Below are 17,631 nucleotides of genomic sequence, written 5' to 3' on the forward strand. Positions count from 1 at the left end.
GGCTGCCAATAGGATTCCATGCTCGGGTGGATGACTCCATATCCATGCACATTTGGATAGCACCAACTGGAATTAGTGGATTAGACAGATAGACAGACAGACAGGCAGATAGATAGACAGATAGATACATATCCGCATATATATATATACATATATATACATATGAAATTGATAGGGGAATGTGTTGGAGGGGATATGGGAGAAATTGGATGGGGTAAATGGAGAGTATATATGATTGTCCATTGTATGCATGTATGAAATTCTCAATAACAAAGACAAATTTTAAAAGAAAAAGGTAAAGAATAATAGTGTGTGTGATGTGGTGGGAGTCACAGCTCCATGTCATCTTGCTTGCCATAGTATGTATGATGCCCTGGGCTTGATCTACTGTACAACTAAATAAATAAAAAGGTAACACAAAACTAATTTTCTTCTATATCATATATAAAATATTTAAATATGTGCAACAAAACTATTAAATACTTAGGACTAAATTTAGTGAAATATACCCAAATCTTATACACCACAAAGGCCCAAAACTTACAAGAAAAGTTTTAGCACGTCCAAGGAAAAAAGAGAGTCCCCATGCTTAGAAATAAAAAGTTAGGATTGCAAAAATATAAATATAAAATCTTTCCATACTTAGATTCAAGACAACCAAAACAAAATTTAAATGTATTATGTGTGTGTGGTTTGTGTTTGTGTTTGTGTGCAGGCACATGTATATACATAAGGGTGGAAGCCAGAAGTCAACCTCAGATGCTGTTCCTCAATAGCCATCCACTGTGGTTCTGGAGACAGGATCTTTCACTGAGACTTAGGGCTTTTCAATTCAGCTAAACAGCTTGGCCAATGAATACAGAAGTTCTCCTACTTCTACCTTCTGAGCACTGGGATGACAAGTGCTAGCCACCGTGACTAGCTTTCATATGGGTACTAGAAACCAAACTTAAGTCTTCATACTTGTGTGGAAATCACTTCTCCAACTGAGCTATGTTCTTAGCTCCCCCATGTATGTTTTAATAGAAAATGATAACCTAACACCAAAATGTGCATGGAAGGACAAAGAATATAGAACAGACATTTTTTTTTAAATTAAAACAAGATTGAAAGACTCACACTCCTTGGTCTTGCTGCAAAGTTGAAATAATCATTAGTATAAAAGTAGATCAATGAAGAAAAATAATCAATGCACAAATATAATCAGTTTGATGGCAAAGAGAGAATATTTGCAACAAACTGTTGCAAAGAACTGGATACACATCTGGGAAGAAGGATGATTTGGTACCAGAGAGAAAAATTTATTCAAAATAGACCATGAGGAGTGCTAGGGAGAGGGCTGAGTGGTTAATAGCACATGCTGCTCTTTCACAGGACCCAGGTTCACTTCCCAGCACCTACATGGTGGCCCAGACCCATCTCTAACTCCAATTCCAGTGGATCCGATGTCTTCTGACGTCGTAGGCATCACACCTGTATGTAATGCTTGGACATACATACAAGCCAAACATCGTTACACATTAAAAACTATCATTAAAAATAACAAAGCAATTCTGGAAGTATATGAAAAATCTTAAAATTGTTATGTGACAACAATTATAACCTGAGATTTTAAAAATATCTCATAAAACTTGATAACCTTAAGCCATTCAATGCTATAAAAACTGAGCAAAAGATTTGGGCACTTTTAAAAGGAAAAGAGATGAATGCCCACCAGTGCCCCCCCAAATCTTAATTTTATTTGATCTGTTTCAGAAATGCAAACTAAAACCTCACCAGCGAAGAGCTAAAATTTAAAAGACTGTCAACCCTCAGAGTTGATGGGAATGGAAGACAGCATAACCAACTCTGAGAGACGGTGTAGCAGCTTCTCATAAATTAAGCATGAATCTAGCATGTAATCAGGCTTTTCTAGACACATTAGACTTTACGTTGTTAGGTAGCTGCTCAAGAGAAAAATATGTCCCATGGAAAGATTTGTGTATAAATGTCCATAGCATCTTTATTCATTAGAGCTCAAAACAAGAAGCTGATAAATGTATCATTAAAATGTAGTGGATCCATTAAATATTACTCCACAATAAACAGCTGTCATGTGCAACAAAATGAATTAATTTTAAGAACACAATGGTTGAAAGAATTTCAACATTTAACATGTGCAATGTGACCCTAATGTCTGATATTCTACAAAGAAATTCCAACCCATGTGGCTAAAAGAGACATAAGTGTTTGCTTGGGCCTGCCAATTGGAACTGAGAAGAAATGATCAGAATAGCAAATAGTCTATTGATGTGGTGGCTACATAGGACATTTGTCAAAATGTCTTTAAGCTGAAAAGTTAAAATAGATTCATTTGATTGTACATGGTTGAGTATAATGGAGCAGTTGTTTTTCTTTTCTTTGTTTCTTTTTTGTTTGTTTGTTTTGCTTTTCAATTAGCACATTAAATTCCTGACCAAACATTGTATTAAGTGGGGACTACATGTAGAAAAAAAGATACACATTATCAAGTAACACGTCCTTTAAGATTCAAATGATTCTATTTCAACTTCACAGCTTGATGACGTTTGACAAATGTCCTATGTAGCCACCACTTCAATGGACTTTTTGCTAATTCTGAATCATTTCTCCTCAGTACCAGCTGGCAGGCCCAAGCAAACATTCATGTCACATTGCATGTGCTAAGTGTTGGAGTTCTTTCATCCTTTATGCTTTGAGGTTAAATCATTTTAGGGACATACATTTTCCTTTCTAAAAACTGTGTTCTATGACTTTCAGAAGTAGCTAACAATTCACTTTTATTTATTCCTTTCAGAAACTAGATTTTAACGTCTAACATTAACAGCTAGCGAATTAATAGTCAAGCAGGAAGAATGTTACCCTTGTTTGTTATTTGTTTCTGTGATAAAATGCTTACCAAAATCAACTTGGAGGAGGAAAGGGTTTGTTTCAGTGTATATAATATAGTCCTTCACTGAGGGAAGCCACACAGGAACTTAAGGAGTCAGGAACTGAAGCAGAGGAATGCTTGACCATGAACCAGAGGCCATAGAGGAACGCAGCTTACCCAACCTGCATTCTTACACTGCTCACCACCACCTACCCAGGGGTAGCAATGACTGCAGTGGGCTGAGCACGGTCATATCAACCATTAATCAAGAAAATGCTCAACAGAATTGCCACAGGCCAATCAGATGGAGGCCTTTTCTCAATGGAAATCTTCCCCTCCAAAATGGTCCTGATTTAAGTCCGGTTGACATAAAAGCAATCGGCACAGATATCAAGGGTACAGGTGTCTGACTGTGTCAGACTTCTAAGACCGTGTCCCAGGACCAGCTTATCCTGAGTGACAGGCCCTGTCTGCTACAAGATTATACAAGTAGCATTACTAACAAATGCTTATGAGTTTAAGCAAAAGAATGCTTCATCAGTTAAGGGGGGAAACAAACCATCCACATGGGAGCTTAGGAAAAACGAAAGGAGACTTGTTCCACCTAAACAGAGAGTGCAGATGGAGGTGCAGACTCGGGTTATCATGGAGTCCACTTTGCAGTGGGTCCTAAAATTGATACCATAAAGACCTGGGAGTACTCCAAACTCCAGATTGACTTAATGCAAATCATATTTAGAAAGGCAGACTTGTCATATGTATAAAACATGGAGGCAGCCTAAAAGGATGAAAATGCAAGAAGTGGCCGCTATCCTGTCAGACTTCCCTTTGTGAATCTAAACTTCAGTAGCATCAAGAAAATGTACTCAGAAAGCATCATCTAAAATTTGGTCCTTCCTAATGTACATATTTCTTTCCAGCCCCTAGTATATTTTTTCTGTCAAAGCTGGTAACACTTCCCTGTGGCCTGTGAACACAGCAAGTTTTTTCAGGCCTCCCAGGTTCTTGCTGTTTTCTACAGTCATAGGTCTTTCTGGACCTACATTTACCTAAACGTTGCCTTTAAACAAGTTCCTCACTCACCACGGCAAGTTTCTAGGATGACCCAGCCCCAGAGAGCTGTCTCAGTACCAGTACCGCTTCTCCTCGAGATCAGCATTTGTTGACTCAAACAAACAGCTGTCAGTTGGAAGGAGTGCAGACAGGGAAATAAGGGGTCATAAGGGGTCAAACACAAGCAGGAAAGTCCCCTTGCTCTGCAGCTGTAACACATTCCAGCATTGGGGAGAAAACCAATGGTTCTTGGCCTTCATTTTTATCTGACATGTGAGACTAGCAATCTTTACCTTTCTACTGAATATGGGGCTTGGAGATTTCATAACTGTAGGGATTTAGAAGTCTTTAAAGAAGATGTATCCACAAGAATACATTTTCCTTTAGCAGGAATCTTAGAAGGTCTTATTAATAAAATCAAACCTGAGGCCATTTATTGGGGTGAATGCTGGAAGATCAGAGAAGCAGAACAGGCCACAGCTGCCTCACCTTGCCAATCCCTCAGCTGATCCTGTTTCCTCAGATTGGAAACCTCTGAGTCCTCATCCAGAGTGAAACTCAGCTGAACTGCTGCTCCAAAGCCTGAAAGCTTAACAGCTAAAAGCTTCTAGTTTCTGGTCTTCACGCCTTATATATCTTTCTGCCTTCTGCCATCACTCCCTGGGATTAAAGGCTCACTTCTTGGGATTAAAGGCATGTGTCACCATGCCTGGCTGTTTCCATTGTGGCCTTGAACTCACAGAGATCCAGAGGGATTTCTGCCTCTGGAATGCTAGGATTAAAAGTGTGTGCTACCACTGCCTATCCTCTATGTTTAATACTGTGGCTGTCCTGTTCTCTGACCCCAGATAAGTTTATTAGTGTGCACAATATTTTGGGGAACACAATACCACCACATTTTCCTTTTATTGTCACCCCTTACATGCCAGATCAAGTGTAGCAGCAACACTGTTTACCAGAATCATGTGAATCTGAAAAGTTTGCCCCATGTATGTGTTATTTAGCATAGAACACATCATGACTCCTAGGAGGATGGTCATCATTGTTCCCACTTCAAAGGAAGCTGAGGTGGAATCTTCTAATGAGGACAAGTGGTAACTTACCATTGAGACAACTGATTTTTATCTGTGGGTTCTTATTTGAATTCCTCTCTCTCTCCACTGGTGCCAGAAAATGTCATGCCCTGAGTTAATGGATTTTACACACTAATGGCAATTTTGCAATATAATAAAAACGGGCAAGATTATGATATATACTGAATTTTGATCTTCTTTAAGTCATTAATATTTTTTTCTTGTACCCAAACATGTTTAGGAAAATCAGACAAAGAAATGAAAAGCTTAGTCCTTTAGTTATAGTATGCTAGCACTCTGTGGTTTTTCAAATCAGTTGCTGGCTAGTGATTCATTGTCCTAGTTTGATTTTGGATACAATTTCCAGTTTCCACTAGATATGAATATTTAAGACCATATTATTATTTGAAACCAAACTGTAGCCTATAATACTCAGCATAGCATTCTCCAAGATTCGACCAGAATATGGCTCTAGGATGTTATTACATGGGTGGATTCTGCAATACAAGGAATCAAGAACTCTCTCAACAAATGTATTACAGATGGCCTTTTGAAAAAGCTGCAAATGCGCACGCATGCACACACACACACACACACACACACACACACACACACACATGCATGCACAGGGACTGAAGGAAATATGCCCACAAATTATGTTCACCAAATTATTCTTTGAGATGAAATTTCAGGATAGTTATTAATTCATTAAAGAAGGAAAGGAAATTGGAAGGGGGTGTGGAGAAGGCCAAATATATTGACTTCTTTGTTCATTCAAGGATAACTTATAGTTTCTTATATCTATAAAGCAATTTTTTTTCAAGGACACCTCATACTATCCATTTCCTGACAAATGTTCATAACAAAATAGATACAGATGTTGTATAAGTGAGTTAGAAATGGACAATTTCCTTAGTCCTAGGGAGCTCAAGAGCTCAGAGTTTGCAGCAATTTCTGCTTCTATCCCCCACCCGACATGGGTTTGGGTAGTGCATGAAAAGGGAGATTCTGTGACTAATATCAATGAGACAAAGAAATGAAAGTTCTCTAATCCCTGGGCCAGGCGCCAGCCTTTCCACTGTACGGGGCCATTGGCCAGAAATCCCACTGTATGCTGGGCCCCCAGCCAACCAGGACTGGATACAATGAGTTTCACAGCCACCTTTTCAGAGCTGACAGCAAATGTTGGGGCACCAACAGCCTTTGATAAGAGCTCCAACTTTCTCTCTAACATTTCTACCCCATAATAATACAGCTTTTCTTTCTTTCTTTTTTTCCTTTGTAATTTATAAAGCGGTACTCTCTTGAAGACTGCTTAGTGCTTTGAGAGACTCAATCTCATTCATCTCAGTACTTATAGTGAGAAGAGGTGGGGCTGGTGGCCAAGACTAGGAAATCAATATTCTCTTCCTGTTTTGAATGAAAGAGAGAATGGGAGAGAACAACACTCCACTTTATGCAACAGTTCATTCTACTGCCGAAATCTCTAGACACGGTCTCACATGACTATTCTTTCCTTAGACTGAGTGAGCTCCCTTTGAGCTCAGCAAACCTGGCTGTTTGATTCCTAATGAGTTGTTTACTTAAGACATCTTCTGTCCTCTTAAGACCAGGGACTTTTGAAAGGCTAAACACATACACAAACCTGTTAATACTGGTGGCCCTTGTGGAGCTTTCTGGCTACTTCACATTTAAATATTGATTTTCATTCACCCTCTCATTCTCCCTATCCCTTCACAATGGGGACAGATGCCCAGGAAGCTACAAACTTCATGTCAAGAAGGCACCCAGGAGAATATGAACACCATTCATTTTTTTTTTAACCTTATGCTTTTCTGTTGTTTTCTACAAGCCTTGAGCAGCTAACTGAATATTGGGTAATGCTCACCCACTGGGAAGACATTGGATCTGACTTCCATTAGAGACACTGAATTATTTAGTAGGAACAAGAGCTCAAATCAGCTATCTGCTGAATGGTTGCTTCTTGTGTCCATTCAGATTCTTCTCTTAAAACAGAGCAGACATAACTTATAAGTTGTTAATTTTAGTTTAGAATAGTTTGGGGAGGGGCTTACTTTCCAAGAATTAGGTTGAATATAGCACACAACCTTAGAGTACTGAAAAATTAAAGAAATGTGAGGGACTCATCTAATCACAACCTTCTTTGGTTTCAGATCTTGTCATGATGTAATCTGGCAAACAGTTTTCGGATTTTGCTTCTTTAAAACTATGAATGGATATTAATCACTTTTAGAACTCAGATTTCTAACACTTCTGTCAGTTTGCTAATGAACTAGTATACTAATCTTTGACTAATGCTGAAGGTAACTATAGTGGAATATTATACTGAGTGAGGTAGCCCAGACCATGTCCTTTTTCTCACTCTGAATCTTCAGGTGTGAGTACACAACCTGATAGAGGCACAATTCCTCTCTTGTTGAGCTGACCTTTAGACCAATCAGAGAGCTAGTATGGGTGAGTGCCACTGCTGTTCCTTACTGCTCTTGTGCCGTTTTGGCTGTTATTGTGGATCAGAGTCATTACAACTCTACATGCAACAGAAATCAGAAAAGTAAAAAGGGGAATCTTGAGGGGGAGCACTAGACAGGGAAATAGCAGGGTACAAGTGATTTGCAGGGGGAAATGGGTTAAACGGGGGAATTTAATTGGGGAGGGAGAAGGGAGGTCAATGCAGCAAGAGATGGAGGAGGGTAAAATAAAACTATGGATGTCTAGAGAAGCCCAAGGAATCATTATTTACCTAAAATTAAGTAGTATATAACTTAATTGTATTATATATAATATGTGGGTGTATAAACATATACAGATTAAATGGAGTTATGACACTCAGGCTGACACTGCTCCACCAAGAGTCAAAGACAATCTAACAAAAACCCCATAACCAAGAAACTCCACAAACAATGTAGGCTATTACTATTGCTCCTGGTTGCCTCCCAGAGATGGAAGGTCAATGCCTATTTCTGAAGACACCAGGTACTTTTGACTCAAGATGAAGCCTCCTTCTTGAAGATTAGCTTTCATAGTACCAGATCTTATGCTTTTTATCATACAAGGAGGTGCTAGGCAAGCTTCCAAGGCAGGGAAGCAACCAGTAGTCCTACCCAGTTGCAATACCTATGAACTACAATGACAAACGGCGTGGCCCAAGAGCTCTAAGGTACAATAGTGGCACTCATATCAGCTCTCTAATTGGTCTTAAGGCCAGCTCAACAGGAGAGAAATCCTGCCTAGTACTAGAAACCTAGACAACTACCCAGGACTAGCCAGGTCATGGATCTTAGAGGAGAAGCTACAGCCAACACTTTACTAAACAAGCATAACTCCTGTGGTGATGTTTTATTTGTGCTGAAATGTGGTGATATTTTATTTGTGCTTTAATAAAATAAAGCTTGCCTGGAGATCGGAGGAAAGTCAGCCACTATAGTAAACACAAAAGTCAGGCAGCACATGCCCTTAATCCCTTAGCAGGCAGGTCAGGCAGGTCTCTGTGTGCTCAAGGCCACACAAGGGAACAGAGCCACGCATTGTGACACACACCTTTAATCCCAGTACCAACCATATCTGGAGGTCTGTATAGACAGACAGAAAGTGACAGAGCTGTGTAGGAAGAGGAAGTGAGGTAGCTGGGCTGAGAGCCAATGAGAGGGCAGAAAAGCAAGGCATATAAAGCCTGGGTAGACAGGAAGTCATGCATTTGGAAGCTGCAGAGTTGGTGAGGTAAGGTTGGCTGGTGGCTTTCCCTATTTCCCTGATCTAAGGCTTTCACCCCTATATTTGGCTCTATATTTTTTAATCTAACAAGACCTTTAAAGCTTCATGTTACAAATTCCTAACTGCACTATAAATATTTATCCTTACACACACACACACACACACACACACACACACACACACACACACACAAGCGTGTGTAGCTCTTACCTCTCATCGAGCAAACTTCTCTTTGCAACAGATGGAGACCATTAGAGGAAACCATAACTGGTCAAAATGCAGAGAAGAAGTGGTTGCAAAGTACCCAACCCCAACCAATCCATCTCAAGCACAAATCCAGTACCTGAGACTCGGGGAACATCATTAGAAGAGGGGGAAGAAAGATTGCAAAGGCCACAGAACCAGAAAATTTGCTATGAGAGTGTGTCTTCTAGAAAGGACTGGGAAGCTTCACCCATGATAGCTGAACAGTATAACTATCTAAATAAGACCCGAAGAAACCAATCAAAAGATATGCTAACATGGAAATCTCAAGGGTCCTCATACACGCATAAAGAGCTCAACTAAGGAATGCTGTGAACAGAGCAAGAGAAAAAGTCTTCCCCAGGGATGAGTCCTCCTAATTGGTTTTTTAATACCAAGTGGTCACGCCTAAAATCATATACATATAAATAACACTAAATAGACTGATCATGTTATATTTATACATTAAGCAACATTAAGTATGTGTATGTATGCAACTAAAGAAGCTGGGTGGTGGTGGCATATGCCTTTAATCCCAACAGTTGGCTCTGTGAGTCTGAGGTCAGCCTGGTCTATAGAGTGAGTTCTAGGACAGCCAGGGCTGTTACACAGAGAAACCCTGTCTCAGAAAACAAAACAAACAAACAAAGAAAAATAGGCCATGATTTTAAGAGGGAACCAGGGGAGCTGGTATATGGAAAGGATTGGAGAGAGGAAAGGGAAGGGGGAAATGATGCAATTATATAATACTTTGAAAACATGAAATAAATAATAAAAGAACAAAAAAACAGGTTGGGATGAAGGAATATATATATATCTATATATATAGATATATAGATATAGATATAGATATAGATATAGATATGTGTGTGTGTGTGTGTGTGTGTGTGTATACATATAATGTCTAAATAGATCTTTTTCTTCCTCAGCATAGATGCAAAAGATAAATCAAAACTGAAAAAACACACCAGGCCTATCTGTACAGATGTTCCATTATTTGCATGGCATTCTTAAAAAGAAATTGTAGGGGGTGGATTTGAATAGATGAACATGGGTCAGATCTGTGCCCTTGCCACCATTATTGAGGAACCTAGTCTCTACTGCATGGTTATAGTCATGACAAGTTTTAAGCTATGAAGTACCATATATCAGATTTTCTTCTTTTTTTAAAAGTGTAGTTATTTAATTTTTGCTGTGGAATGTCATTGTGTATGCTGTGAATGTGTGCTGCTCTGATTGGTTGATAAAAAAATGCTGGCAATTATAATTTTAAAAAAGTTTATTGATTCAAATTTTAAGTTAATTTTGTTATACTGTATGTATATTTCTACTCTTCCTAAAGTATTCTGTTTGTGCAACTCATTTGAAATTGTAGTATGTAGTTGAGAAATACGGATTAATAATTAGTCATCTATGATAATCAAACTTATAGTCTTGTTTCTTAAGTTTTCTAGGTTACATAGATATATTTCAATTAGGTAGGTAATCTTCAAACACTTCAAAGATCCACAGAATATGGCATTTAAAATATTTTAAAAATTTAGACTTTCCTGAACAATGAGACACATCTGCTCCTGGCAGCACTGATTTACTTCAAAGAGGAAGATGGGCATCGAAGACACTCCATATGGGGTTTATCTTCTTGGCAAAAATAGCCATATGGGCAAGAAACTGTTCTTGCTTGTACTGCTTTACAAAATGTTGTATAAACTGGACATGCAGGACCCATAGGAAGGTGTCCACTGAACTATACAAGGCAAGATGGTCCTTCAGGTACCTGCTTCACAGAAAAAAACTCCCAGACATTCTACAGGACACAGAGAGAAGCTATTGAGAGACTCTAGGTCTATAGGATAAAGATGGATGCCCCAACATTGCAGAGAAACTTTAGATGACTGTCCAGGCAGCCAGCTGTCTCTGTCATTCTAGATTTTTGGAAGTTGCTTACAATGCCTTCCTGTTTACTTAGGTAATAGTATATCCTTCTGGGGTCTTTGATATAGTTGAAGACTAGATAGTTATAATTTTCCTTGGTTATGATAAAAGATAAATTAGATATGAAACTTTAGACTCAAAAATATAGTATAGATAGAATATTTTCTTTAATTTTGCCAAATACAAAGAGTAGATATTGTAACTGTAACTCTTGCTTTATAAATGTTCTATTTAATTTTACTATGTTAAAGTTAAAGCCTTCCTTTTTGATTAGACAGAAAAGGGGAAGTGCTGTGGAATACCATTCTGTATGCTGTGAATGTGTGTTGCTCTGATTGGTTGATAAATAAAATGCTGATTGGCCAGTAGCCAGGCAGGAAGTATAGGTGGGATATGCTGAGAAGGAAAATTCTAGGAAGAGGAAGGATGAGTCAGGAGTCACCAACCAGACACAGAGGAAGCAAGACGACAATGCAGAACTGAGAAAAGGTACCAAGCCATGTGGCTAAACATAGATAAGAATTATGGGTTAATTTAAGTGTAAGAGCTAGTCAGTAATAAGCCTGAGCCAATGGCTAAGAAGTTATAATTAATATAGGTTTCTGAGTGATTATTTTATAAGTAGGCCGAGGGACTGCGGGGGCTTTGTGGGACCCAGAAAAAACTTCCAACTACAAACCTTTTTATTTTGTGCACACTCATGTGAAGGTAACTGGAGTTACAGACAGTTGTGTGCTACCATGTGGGTGCTGGGAATTGAACCAGGGTCCTCTGAAAGAGCAGCCAGTGCTCTTAACTGCTGAGCCACCTCTCCAGGCCCCAGATTTTCTTTTTTAAAAACTTCCACCCTGAGCTAGTAAGGTGGCTCGAGGGGTAAAGAAACATGCTGCCACGACCCATGACCTGAGTTCCCCATCAGGGACGCACACGGTGAAAGGAAAGAAAGAACTCCATCAAGCTGTCCTCTAATCAGCATATTGTCCTCTAATCACTGCTGCTCGTGTACACACCAACACTTTAAAAAGCCCTACTCTTGTGCTGTGCTTACAATAAAAGATGTAGTATGTACCAATTCCTGTGGGAAATAATGGCAGTCTAAATAAGTAAACAAGAGCTAAGGGACAGCAGATTGGGGACCACAGAACTTATTAGTAGCAGTGGTCAGTTTGCTATGACTGGAAAAGTGAAAAATGATCAAGAATAGCCCATAACTCTCAAGCTTCATAGATGAGAACACTGGTCTTTGAGTTAAGGAGCAGAAGTGGACTATTAGAAACAAGCCCACCCTGATGAATCTTCAGTTTGGAGATCTGTGAAAGATTCCCATGGTGGAGAATGTATTGTTCAGCAACAGTTAGCAGAACTATATACCACAGCACAAATTGGCAACTGAAAACTCCACTTTACACATAAATTCACTGAATGCTTCAAAAACTATGAGCCAATTAGTAGTCCACTCGCAATGTTCCTAAATCAGCTGCTGTGAGAAGCTCTCAACAGTGTAATAAAAACATCTTCAAACTGCTGTTCACCCTTTTAAATGGAGTAAAAATAAACTTTGCTAAGGGCTGACTTTTAATTACCTCTTCACTGTCCTAGTTGGCTTTCTGTTGCTGTGAAACAAGACTGACCAAAAGCAACTTAAGGCAGGAAAGGATTTATGTCAGCTTATGGTTTGTTGTCAATCATGAAGGGAAATCGGGGCGGGAATCCTGGCAGAGGAACGGATACAGAAGCCCCAGAGGAACACTGCTTGCTGGTTGTTCCCTGTGGCTTGATCAGCCTGCTTTCTTATACAACCCAGGACCACCAGCCCAGGGGGAGCACCACCAACATTGGGCTGGACCTGCCCACATCAATCATTAATCAAGAAAATGCCCCACAGTCTGGGTTACAAGTCAAAATGATGGTGGTATTTTCTCAGTCAAGGTTCCATCTTCCCAAATGATTCTAGCTTCTGTCAAATTGACAAAAAACAAAAACAAAAACCAAACACAAAAAACTAGCCAGCACACCAACTTAAGGAGGTAGCCATTCTTTGGTAATCCTTCATGTCTAAGTGAACTGGAAAAAAAAGAGAGAGAGAAACCATGTGTGTGTTCACCAAATTATTTTGGTTATCTTCTAGTTCAGGCTCAACGTTGACAGATTCCCTTTGGTTTTCATACTAATTGCCTTGCATTCTCTCTCTCATTGCACATGTATTATTTTAATAATCTTTATAATAAACAGCGACTTTCAGAGAGATGTGTTTCTATGTTCAAGAGCTGAAGTTCTGATGTCTTTAATTTTGCTGGGGTTTTGTTTTAATCCATTGGCAATATTCTTTCCTGTTCTTGCTTGAGTTTGGCTCTCTGTTTATATGTGTAAGAAGGCGTGGTGGTTTGAGCAGGAATAGCCTCCATAAGCTCACATATTTGACTGCTTGGTCATTAAGAAGTGATCCTACTAGAGAAGAATTAGGAGGTATGGCCTTGTTGGAGTAGTTGTAGCCTTGTTGAAGGAAGTGTGCCACAGAGGGATGGGCTTTGGGGTTTCAAAAGACCAAGCTAGACCCAGGGGCTCTTTCTTTTTGCTGCCTGCAGATCCAGCTGTAGAATTCTCAGTTACCTCTCCAGCACCATGTCTGTCTATGTGCCATCATGCTTCCTACCTTGATGAAAATGGACTAAATCTCTAAAACCATAGCAAATCCCAATTAAATGATTTCTTTTATAAGAGTCGCTGTGATCATGGTGTGTCTTCACAGCAACCGAACACTGACTAAGACAGAGGGTCAGTAGCATCTTAATGGATCCTCTACCTCCAGTGATTTGCAATTATTCTGGTGTTGTTTTTACATGTGCATCACTGGGTATCTGCCTCTAATTTTACACTCCCATCCTGTAGCCTTTGCCCCCAAATTTCCTTGTGTGTACTAATTTTTATTTCATCTTCAGATAATAGTATAATGAGAATTTGGACATATTCTCTGCCTAATTTAAATAAGAAGTCAGAAAAAAGCACCAATCAAAGTTATGCTAAAAAAGGAACAGATTCATGTATCTGTAAGGCAAATGCAAGCAAAGTCTGTTGAAACATTTGAAAGTTAGAGCTACAGAGATGGCCCAGTGATTAAGAACACTAGCTACTCTTCAAGAGGAGCTAGGTTCTGTTCCCAACACCCATGAAAGCTCACAATCATTAATTCCACCTTTAAGAGATCTGATGCCCTGCTTTTGGGCTTATTAGTCACACACACACACACACACACACACACACACACACACACGCACGCACGCACGCACGCACGCACGCACGAGCACACACAAATGCAAAACCACTCATACAAATAAAATAACATAAATAAATCTAAAAAAATCCAGAAAAACTTGAAACTGCAACTTAATGTCAAGATTACTCTAAAATTGAATGTTTATTTTTATCAATAAACTCAAGGATATAAATAACAAGAAGTTGAAATTGTCCTAATAGTTCAGGAACTGAGGAGCCAATTTACATATGCCTCATGCTACCTTCACAACAGGCCTACAATGAAAATGACCTTATAGACCTAAGTTTTTAGATTGAGTCTCAAACCTCCAAGAGGTCAAATTGGGATTTGAACCAGACTTGATCAAGAAAGCACTTTGGTCCCTTTTATGTATCCCTTCTCAAATTTTTCATTGCATTTTTGCCTTGCCATGTAACATTTTGCATGTAACATTTTGATCATGAAGATCACCTACTAGGGAAGAAACTGCTACTCTTTTGTTGATAAACGGACATAATAGCAACCCTCTCTCCAAATGCTTATATTTATACCCATAGATTACTGTGTCTCTTTTTTTTTTGTTTGTTTGTTTTAAGAAGATGGCTTAATCCAGAGACCCATAGCTGGCCAATGTGCAGAGAACAAGAGACTGAGGGATGTTCAGCTCTAAATGGGACATCTTTATCATACCCACGCCCCCTCAAGGCTCAGGGATCAATTTAGAAGAGGAAACAGAAAGACTGTAAGAGCCAGAGAAGTAGAAGAAGGCTAGAAAATGATCTTCCAGACATAACAGAGCCAATGTATATATGAATTCACAGTAGCTGTGCCTGCATACATGAGACCTGCAGAAGACCAAGCCAGTGAATCTTCCTAGCTGAGGAGTGATTGGCAGTTGATGACTGATAGAGAGGGAGCTTCTGCTTTCTTCAGGGAGATAGCCCTGAACATGTAACCTATGCTCCAGTGGTGGAGAGGCCTGTACCCATACACCTATCAGCAGCACCAGTTGGAGTCAGTGGTTTAAAATAAAGAACATGTGAAGTTGAGAGGAAGACTCAGTGAGGCACATTTGGGTAACTGGATGGGAGGAGCAACAGAGTGGATTTGGTTAAAACACATTGATTGATACCTTAAAAAAAAACATGATGGACTTTAGATGATTGATGCATGCCCCAAGTATGGCCTCCATTTTTACAGATATTTAGAAATGCTTTAGCTCCATAACGTCTGGCATAACCTGACTAACAATGCCTCATATAACAAGAGGTTTCTCACATTGGTTTCTTTTCTCAAGGATGTGTTTGTTATTCTTTTTAGTTGTGAGATGTCTGGGGCAGGGCCAAGGGTGGAAGGTTTATCCTTCAAGGTCCCCTTTTCAAGATAAAAGAAGGAATCTTTCTAGAACTTTCTGGAAGATCCATCCATGTGTGGTATACAGCAACAACAGGATTATATGTGTTCTTGCCTTCAAGGATACTGAGTACATTAAAGATGAATTTTTGCAGCCTCTGTAATGGAAAGTGGGCAGATGACATGTGTGCTAAAGGCTTTGATGTGGCCCAAACTCCACATCTGCTACAACTGGTGCATGACACATGTGTGCTTTCCCCTGCAAAACTATGACTATGTGTTAATTATGCAATCTCTTCTCAAAGACCAAACAAATTTTCTCTACCTAAGGTTTACTCTTTCTAATGCTGAGCTCAAAAATGCTTAGCTACATTTTTTTATTTCTTTTAACTTCAAGAGACTTAGTAAGCAGCTGTGACAACAGAGGTAGGTCCCATGCAGGCTCCCTGGTTGTCGGTTCAGTCTCTGTGAGCCCCTGTGAGCCCTGGTTATAAACTTTAACCTTTTAATCAGCTGAAAATTGGGGTAAAAAGTGATAGATTATTCCCTAGGTTCTGCTCAAACCTCATCAATAAACAATTTAGGATTATAATCCCTTCTCTTTTACACAATAGTTGACTGACTTCATCCAAGTTACTTAACTTTTAGTGGCTTCATCTTATATACCAAGAAACTACTGACAACCATTTAGAACATTGTGAAGAGAATTTATAATAAGAAAATAAACAGGTGCAAGGGTGAAGGCTCATTGATAAAGTGTTTGCCACACAAGTTTGAGGACTTGAGTTCAGACCACTAGAACCCATGTAAATTTAGGCACAGTAGCTCATATCTGTGAGCCCCGCCCTCCTACAGTGAGACAGCAGGCAGAGCCAGAATTACCAGAAGCTCATGGACCAGCCAGCCTGACATAGGCAGCAGCAAACAAGAGATCCTATCGATGTGGAAGGTAAGAACAGGCCCCCAAGATTGTCCTCTGACCTCCTATGACATACATGTGATGACACATATGAACACATACACACAGAGAGAAATAAGTAAATAGTAAATTAATTAAATTAAATAAACATAATGTATACCTAGTCAAAAACATAGGATTTAAAGGATGTCCGGTAAGTGGCTTCCTCTTTCTGTCTTTTGTACAAAGATCTAAATGTAAGACATAATGCAACTAATATGAAGGGGAAGGTTTCATTGTCTAAGGATAAATAGAACTAAAACATAAGCTGGGCGGTGGTGGTGCACATCTTTAATCCCAGCACTCGGGAGGTAGGGGCAGCTAGATCTCTGTGAGTTCAAGGCCAGCCTGGTATACAGAGTGAGTTCCAGGACAACGAAGGCTATTCAGAGAAACCTTGTCTCAACACCCCCCCAAAATATTCCTAAACATATTTGTAAAGGAAATTAAACTTTCATAGCAAATGGTGGTGTTTATATTGGAGGATAAAACTAAAATATTTTATGTTGCTAAATAAATTTAGATTTTAATTGCAAATATATACTGATTATTAACCTAAATAAAAATCAAATGTGAATCTATATTTTACATTTTACTTTTAGTTCAGTCCACAAAATTTTATGAGAAAAGATAATATGCCCCATCTCACATTTTGATTCTGCATCGTTATATTTATAATACATGAATCACTAGTCAAATTTCAAATGTATTTCTTAGTCATTGTTATTAAAATCATTCTCATCACAGAGAGTATCTTGTCATGATCCTCTGTCTTTAAAAAGTCTGTAATTTATTTCCATAATTTAGTTTCCTCATATTACATAACATTGGTAGGATAACAGCACTCTGAAAAAATAGCTGTGATGGACCGGCCAACAGACCTGGATGGGAGAGTGAAGACAGATGGTAGTGTCAGAGACAGGAAGTGGTCTGAACGGAAACTAACTGGATTAGTGATATATTAAAATATGGATGGTTCTGTGCCACAGCAACTTTCCTTCTGACGTCTATGCCTGTTTGCGAATACATGGACTTGTATAATGTTGCCTTACAGTATTACTGGCCGATTGCCTCAAGTTTGTAGTCATTTTGATGAAACATACATTAAATTGCATTTTTAAACTTCAACAGTATAACATAG

Source organism: Peromyscus californicus, unplaced genomic scaffold (assembly GCF_007827085.1).
Source record: "Peromyscus californicus insignis strain IS unplaced genomic scaffold, ASM782708v3 Scaffold_6__1_contigs__length_162567912, whole genome shotgun sequence".
In the NCBI taxonomy this organism is placed as follows: domain Eukaryota; kingdom Metazoa; phylum Chordata; class Mammalia; order Rodentia; family Cricetidae; genus Peromyscus; species Peromyscus californicus.